Source organism: Camelus dromedarius, chromosome 36 (assembly GCF_036321535.1).
Source record: "Camelus dromedarius isolate mCamDro1 chromosome 36, mCamDro1.pat, whole genome shotgun sequence".
NCBI lineage: Eukaryota > Metazoa > Chordata > Mammalia > Artiodactyla > Camelidae > Camelus > Camelus dromedarius.
Window position 1 is genome coordinate 8931646 of NC_087471.1, and position 6000 is coordinate 8937645.

The 6000-nt window shown below is 43.4% G+C and overlaps 1 protein-coding gene across 3 annotated transcripts in view; it reads right to left on the minus strand.

Moving 5' to 3' along the window:
- NUGGC (nuclear GTPase, germinal center associated) overlaps positions 1–4972 on the minus strand; it is a 42565-nt gene extending 37593 nt beyond the window's left edge. For all 3 annotated transcript variants that reach the window (XR_004133493.2, XM_010995434.3, XM_010995427.3), the window contains exon 1: positions 4815–4972. The gene's annotated coding sequence lies outside the window, so the exon portion shown is untranslated. The remainder of the gene's footprint in view (positions 1–4814) is intronic.
- Between the last annotated feature and the right edge of the window lie 1028 nt (positions 4973–6000).

Here is a 6000-nt window from a genome sequence, read left to right on the forward strand (position 1 = left end):
ATTTTTGCTTGACATTCTCTGGTCATCAGCGTTGTCTAAAGTAGAACAAGCTCCCTTAGAAACTGATGACTTTTCTGCCTCAACCTTTACTGGCAGATCCACCTAATAATGGCATTAGACTAGATGAATTTTCAGGCTTCCTCAAATCCCGAAGATTCTATGTTTTTGCTTGAAATGTTCACCAGCAAAGCTGGCACTGGGAGTGCTCTTTGGAGAACAAGGTTATGAAAATTCATGAGTTCCCTGGTTTGAAACGCTGAGCTGGAAATGCCAAACCACATCAAAACCTAGTTCAGAGTAAAAATTGGGTAAAGCCTGCCAATAACTTTAGATACGGAGCTAGGAATTCCCCCTTGGAAATAGATCGGCGGCTCCATGAGCCACAGTCACACAAAATGTCAGGCATTCGATCATAGTGGGCACTGGGAACAAAACAAAATGTGCAGACCTCTCAGGGACAAATCCGCTGTCACCCTCCAGGACAACCTGTGCTCCAGAAGTCAAATTCCAGGAACAGAGAGAGGAGTGGGATGAAGCCCCGAAGACCTGAGAAACTGATAAGTGTGACCCCCATTCCAACACTGATTCTAAGGCCCTCCAATCGGAGAGGAAGTGGATTTGGAGTGGAAGAGACATGTTGACCAAATTTTAGAATGTGGGCAGGGGTTCTGGCTTCCTGCAGGGTCACAGGACTGCATGTACTAAATTAACAGCACACAGTGGCCAGCAAGGGCAGTTAGCATGGAATTACCCAGGGTTGGACTGGGTTTAGCTTCAGGTAGAGGAGACACCAAACCATGACCCTCCCACTGTAGCAGCACCTGCGGTCCCAGCACACAAGGAATTTGTGACCCCGAAATGCACAACTGGAGAAACTGGAAGCTATCTGAGTCATGGTTGTGGTGACTTGAGCTTCATTTGTTTCTTCTGCCAATGTTCAAGCACTGCCAGAGAGGAAGCCTCTGACCAACAAAATAAGATCTTGGAAAATGTAAAGGGATCGTTTACCAAAAGGGCTCAGGGGGCAGAATGAAATAAATGCCAAGCACATACAAAAGAGGACCTGTAAACAAATATATCAATTACTAGGGGGGTAGTCAGTACAGACCCTCAGTACAGAGTCTTTGAGTTGAACTAAATGATCTGGAGGGAAGGATGCTAAGCTGGAGATGAGGTGTGGAAGTTTCCAGTTCTGGCTTTGCCAAAATCAAAGGAGCTGCAGGACTTCACACCCAGTCATCAGATCTCACAGTTTTCCCATCTGTAAATGAAAGACTGACCTAGTCCTTAAGGTGCGAATAGTCTCTGATTTAGTTGAGAGCCAAAAGGATTAAAGTTCTTAGTTTGCAATGTCGCCTGCTGTTAAAACTAAGGCTGTCCCAATGACCAGGACTACTGAGTAACCAAAAGTAGCACAACTGAGATTACTGTAATTTCAGGTTCATTTTGCTTTAAGGAGCAAAAGACCCATAGTCCTTCCTCAAATTATGTTGAGCCCCGCTTTCCCCCAGAGAGAGGCAGCAACCATGGTGTATTTTGTGAAAATTTGGTTTCTATTGAGAAGCAATTGAAAACATTCAAATGTATTGCTCACACAGGCGAGGTTTTCCCGTGTGGTTTATTTCACTGTCGCTTCACCTATGTGGTTATCGCTTAAGTTTGCTTTCAGTACTTGTTTACATTCATGGGCACTGAGCTAAGAATATCTTTCATATGAGATCCTCTGCAGATTTAGCTAGATGTGGGAAGGCTGCACAGAACCAGCTTCCTGTTAAGTAACTGCCTTTCGACGGTTTTTCTTGCTTCTCTCACTCTCCCATTCTTCTGTTTGGATTTGCTTATCATCTTTTTTTTTTAAAAAAGAACTTAGCAGAGGTGACACCAAGCAATGGTCATCCCTATACTAGAACAGCTTCACATAGTGCAATTAAATAAAGAATGTTCTAGAGCTCCTTCTTATGCAGATATGGACACTGAAGCCCAGAGAGGGAAAGGAGTTTGTCCAAAGTCACACAGCGAGTCCAAGTTCAGTATTCTCTTCCCTCCACCAAGCAGCCTCTAATGAGTACAATGTAAACAAAGCCTCTGGAGCTTAAGAGTAGAATGGACACAACATTGTAAACTGCCTATACTTCAGTTAAAAAAAAAAAAAGTAGGAGAATGGAGGGGACAGGGCCGGCCAGTGAGGGGCTCCCTCCAAAGCATGACAAGGCATTTGAGGAGTGAAGGGCATTGAGCAGGAGGGCGAGTACTTGATAAAACTGGACTTAGGGACTCCAACTGACGCCTGAAAATTCTTCAATGCGCTTAGAAGCCAAATAAGCCAGATCGAGCGTAGGGGTAGGTGGGGGGCTGGGGGGTGAGTGGGGGAGTGGGGGAGTGCCTGTGTGCGCGCATGCGCGCGTCGGTGGTGGGCGCGGAGAGAGACTGAGGAGAACCTGTTCACCGCACTTAGTTCGCATCAGATGCAGAATCGAATGTGTTTATGGAGAATTACAAACGTCCGGGCCTCTTCTCCTTTAGTCATCCAGCTCTCCCTTGCCTCGTGTCATTAGCCTCTCCCAACACTATTCTTGTTTTCCTTTCATTTCTGTCCCCTACTGACCCCCCACACCAAGGCAACACCAATAGGGAAAAAAACGCTGCAATTAGCACAGTTCCTTTAAGAGACATTTTGATCATTAACATCGGTTTAGTTCCTACTTTTAATCAATGTGGGAAGTGCTCAGTGCTAAGTAAACTGAATAAAATACGTGTTGAATGAGGAAGTGTATCTTTCAAATGTGTCTTAGATGGTAGGATTAAAAATGGCAGGAATTATATTCATTCATTCATTAAACAAATATTTGTTGAGTATCCGCTGTGTCCCCGGCACCATTCTGGGTGCCGGAGACACAGCTGGGAATAACGCGGGCGAGGCGTCTGCCCACCGAGGGCCGACGTTCCAGACTGCAAACGGTGCAGTGGAAATTACTCAGGATTTGGAGTCAGAATGCCTGGATTTGGGGATCCTGCTCCAGTACTGCGATGTAACACTGAACACACCCCCTAACCTCCCTGAGCCTCAGTTCATTCACATAGAAAACCTGAATGTAAAAACACTTCGGGCTGGAGTTCATTGCGGGGACTAAACGCCATCGTTCCTGCATGCAAAGTTGGTCTACAGACACTCATCTGTACAAACGTCACTGACTTTCAGAATATCTGGTGAAGACAGTTAAAAAGAAATCAGTACTAATATTGACCTGGGCCAAGTCTATTTATTTCGGAGGGAACAGATGCCCCCTTAACTGATAAACTGACTCCCACTCTTGTGCCCCTTGACCAATCACCTGGAGGGGTCCCCTCCACCTGGTAGAGTCCGTCCCCTCCCACAAGGAGGTAACTGAAGAATGAAGTGAGGCCAGGAGGAGACTCTTAATTACATCACGGAATGTGGATAACGTTTAGGATTCATCTCCTTTCTTTTTAAGTTTTAAGCACCTTTGGTGTTGGCAGGAAAAAAAAAAAGTGGTTTCCTAACGACTTTATTGGACATTGCACTGCTTTCAGCGTTCCAGAGGAACAATTTAAACACATTAGCCTTGAAGCAAAAGTGAAACAAGGGCCTTCAAACCCCCAGAGGACAAGAGTTATGTTTTCAGCACTAACGCATCAGCTAACATGAGCAACATGAGACGTGCAGCCATCAGTGGTGGGCAGAGCAGAGGAGGCACTGCATGAATCAACAGAGATTTTCATAACGTACTTTATCAGATTCTAAGGAAATGAACCTGAGTCCTCTCATGTTGCTCCCCGAAGCTTGCCAAAGTTAATGAGGCACAAAATGACATTAATTCTACCCTCAGTGATGCCTGGAATATATGTTTTGCTTGGGGAGGAATGCTCAGCACCTTGCCTAAGATCACACTGTTCAGTAAGATTCAAACTAAACCCTGGTTCTCCAGATTTCTATCTAGTTCATCAGCCTTTACATAACCTTCAAGTTCACTTAAATAAACAAGAAAGTAAAATTCACTTTCCCTCAAGAAATAATTTACTTCAGGCAAATCAAGAGGAGAAGAAACAAATCTCCCACACAGAAAAATTCCAAATGACTTTGGTACATGCTTTACCCTCCAGGAAAGGGAACTTAATCCCCAACTCCTTCAGTATGGGCTTTACGGAGTGACTTCCTTCCAAAAGGGACAGGATGGGAAGGAGGAGGAAGGGAGTAACTTCATAGTCAGAAGACTTGACAAACAATCCCTCAGCCAGATGATCGAGGTCAACATCAACAGTCATAAATCATGTGGATGACGTGTCCCTCGATATGATGGGATGAGAAAGACATCTGAACTCTGTCATCTTCCTCCCTAAGCCCATAACTCCAGTCTAACCGTGAGAAACACAGCCAAATCTCCATAGAAGTGAGTCTTTCAGGATATCTGATCAGGACTCCTCAAACCTGGCCAGGACTCTTCAGAACTGTCAAGGTCATCAAAAACAAGGTCACAACCAAGAGATGCCTAAGGAGACATGACAACTTAATGTAATATGGTGTCCTGGACAGGGTCCTAAAACAGAAAAAGGGCATTAGGTAACAACTAAGAAAATCTGATAAAGGTACAGCCTTTAGTTAATAATAATGTTATAAATGTTGGTTCATTAATTATGATAAATGTATCATGCTGGTGTAAGATGAGCAAGGAAACTGGCTGTGGGTTATATGGGGACACTCTACTATCTTCATTTTTCTGTAAATCTAATGCTGTTTTTTTTTTTTTAAATCAAACATAAGTTACGGCATAAATTGCATCAGAGAAACAACTTACCAGATGTCACTTTTTCAGCTTCAGCTCCAGGGTGCCACAGAGGAGACAGCAGCAGTTTCTCTGCCTTGGTACAGAAATGTGAAACCAGCTGGGGTATGTAGCCCTTTGTGGCCACAGTCACAAAGCCACATTAACACGAGCAGAAGTGAAACTAATTTGCCATCGGAGGGCTATTTATGACAATCTCCTCCCTCAGAGGTTGATTGGTGCTATTTGCCCCTGTCATTTAAATTTAAATTGTATGTGAATTGGGGATCATATATTCTTCTCTGTCCTATCCCTATGAACAGCCAGATTCGTCATTTTTCCTTTCCCAAAAGATTGCGGCATCCTTTCTTTGAGGATGAGAGTTATTCAGATAAATCTGACTTACACGAGCAGGCAGGAAAAATGCCCCAGTCCTAAGAGGGACAAAGTACTGGTTCCCCCACCCCTAAATACAAGACAACTGGGAGAGATGGTCGATATAAGAGGGTGAAGATAAACTGATTCTTGATACAAAATCTTGAAATTCACCAAAAAGTGAACAACATTGTATCAGTTGATTGTAGAAATGAATGTCATTCAGTTTTAAATAACTCTTTTTGGAGCTTAAATTTTACTTCTATATTAAACAACAACAACAACAACAACAAAAACCAAATACTTTTAAAATACTATCCAGGAGAAGAAAGCAGAACCTAGTCCACATTGCTGTATCTGGCAACCCTTACAGTCACATCAAGTATGGGGGGGGGGGATGTTTTTTTAACCTTCAGCTTCAGGTACTGTTTGACTTTCAAAGACAGACTCAGTCATTTCCAGGATAACCCTCAGTAACTCCAGGTATGTGTTCAGCCCAACTGGGGATTCAGAAAACACAAAAGTCAACAAGCATTGAAGATAAATATTTAGACTGTTGTCTCAAAAACTGCTTTTGAACTTTGGACAAGATGATGTGCCTCGTCCATAAAAAAAACATAGAAATACCCATAAAAAGTTCAAAACCAACGTGAATACCGTCATTAGTGTTGGATCTGCTGCTTATCTCTGAGCAAGATAAGCCCTTATGTCCGTATTCACCTCATGTGTGCTTAGCACTCCCTCTACCGGCTGTTTCTCTGCTTCAACAGTTAACTGTATTTTTTGTTTGTTTGTTTTCGAGGGGAGGTAATTAGGTTTATTTCTGTTTTAGAGGAGGTGCTGG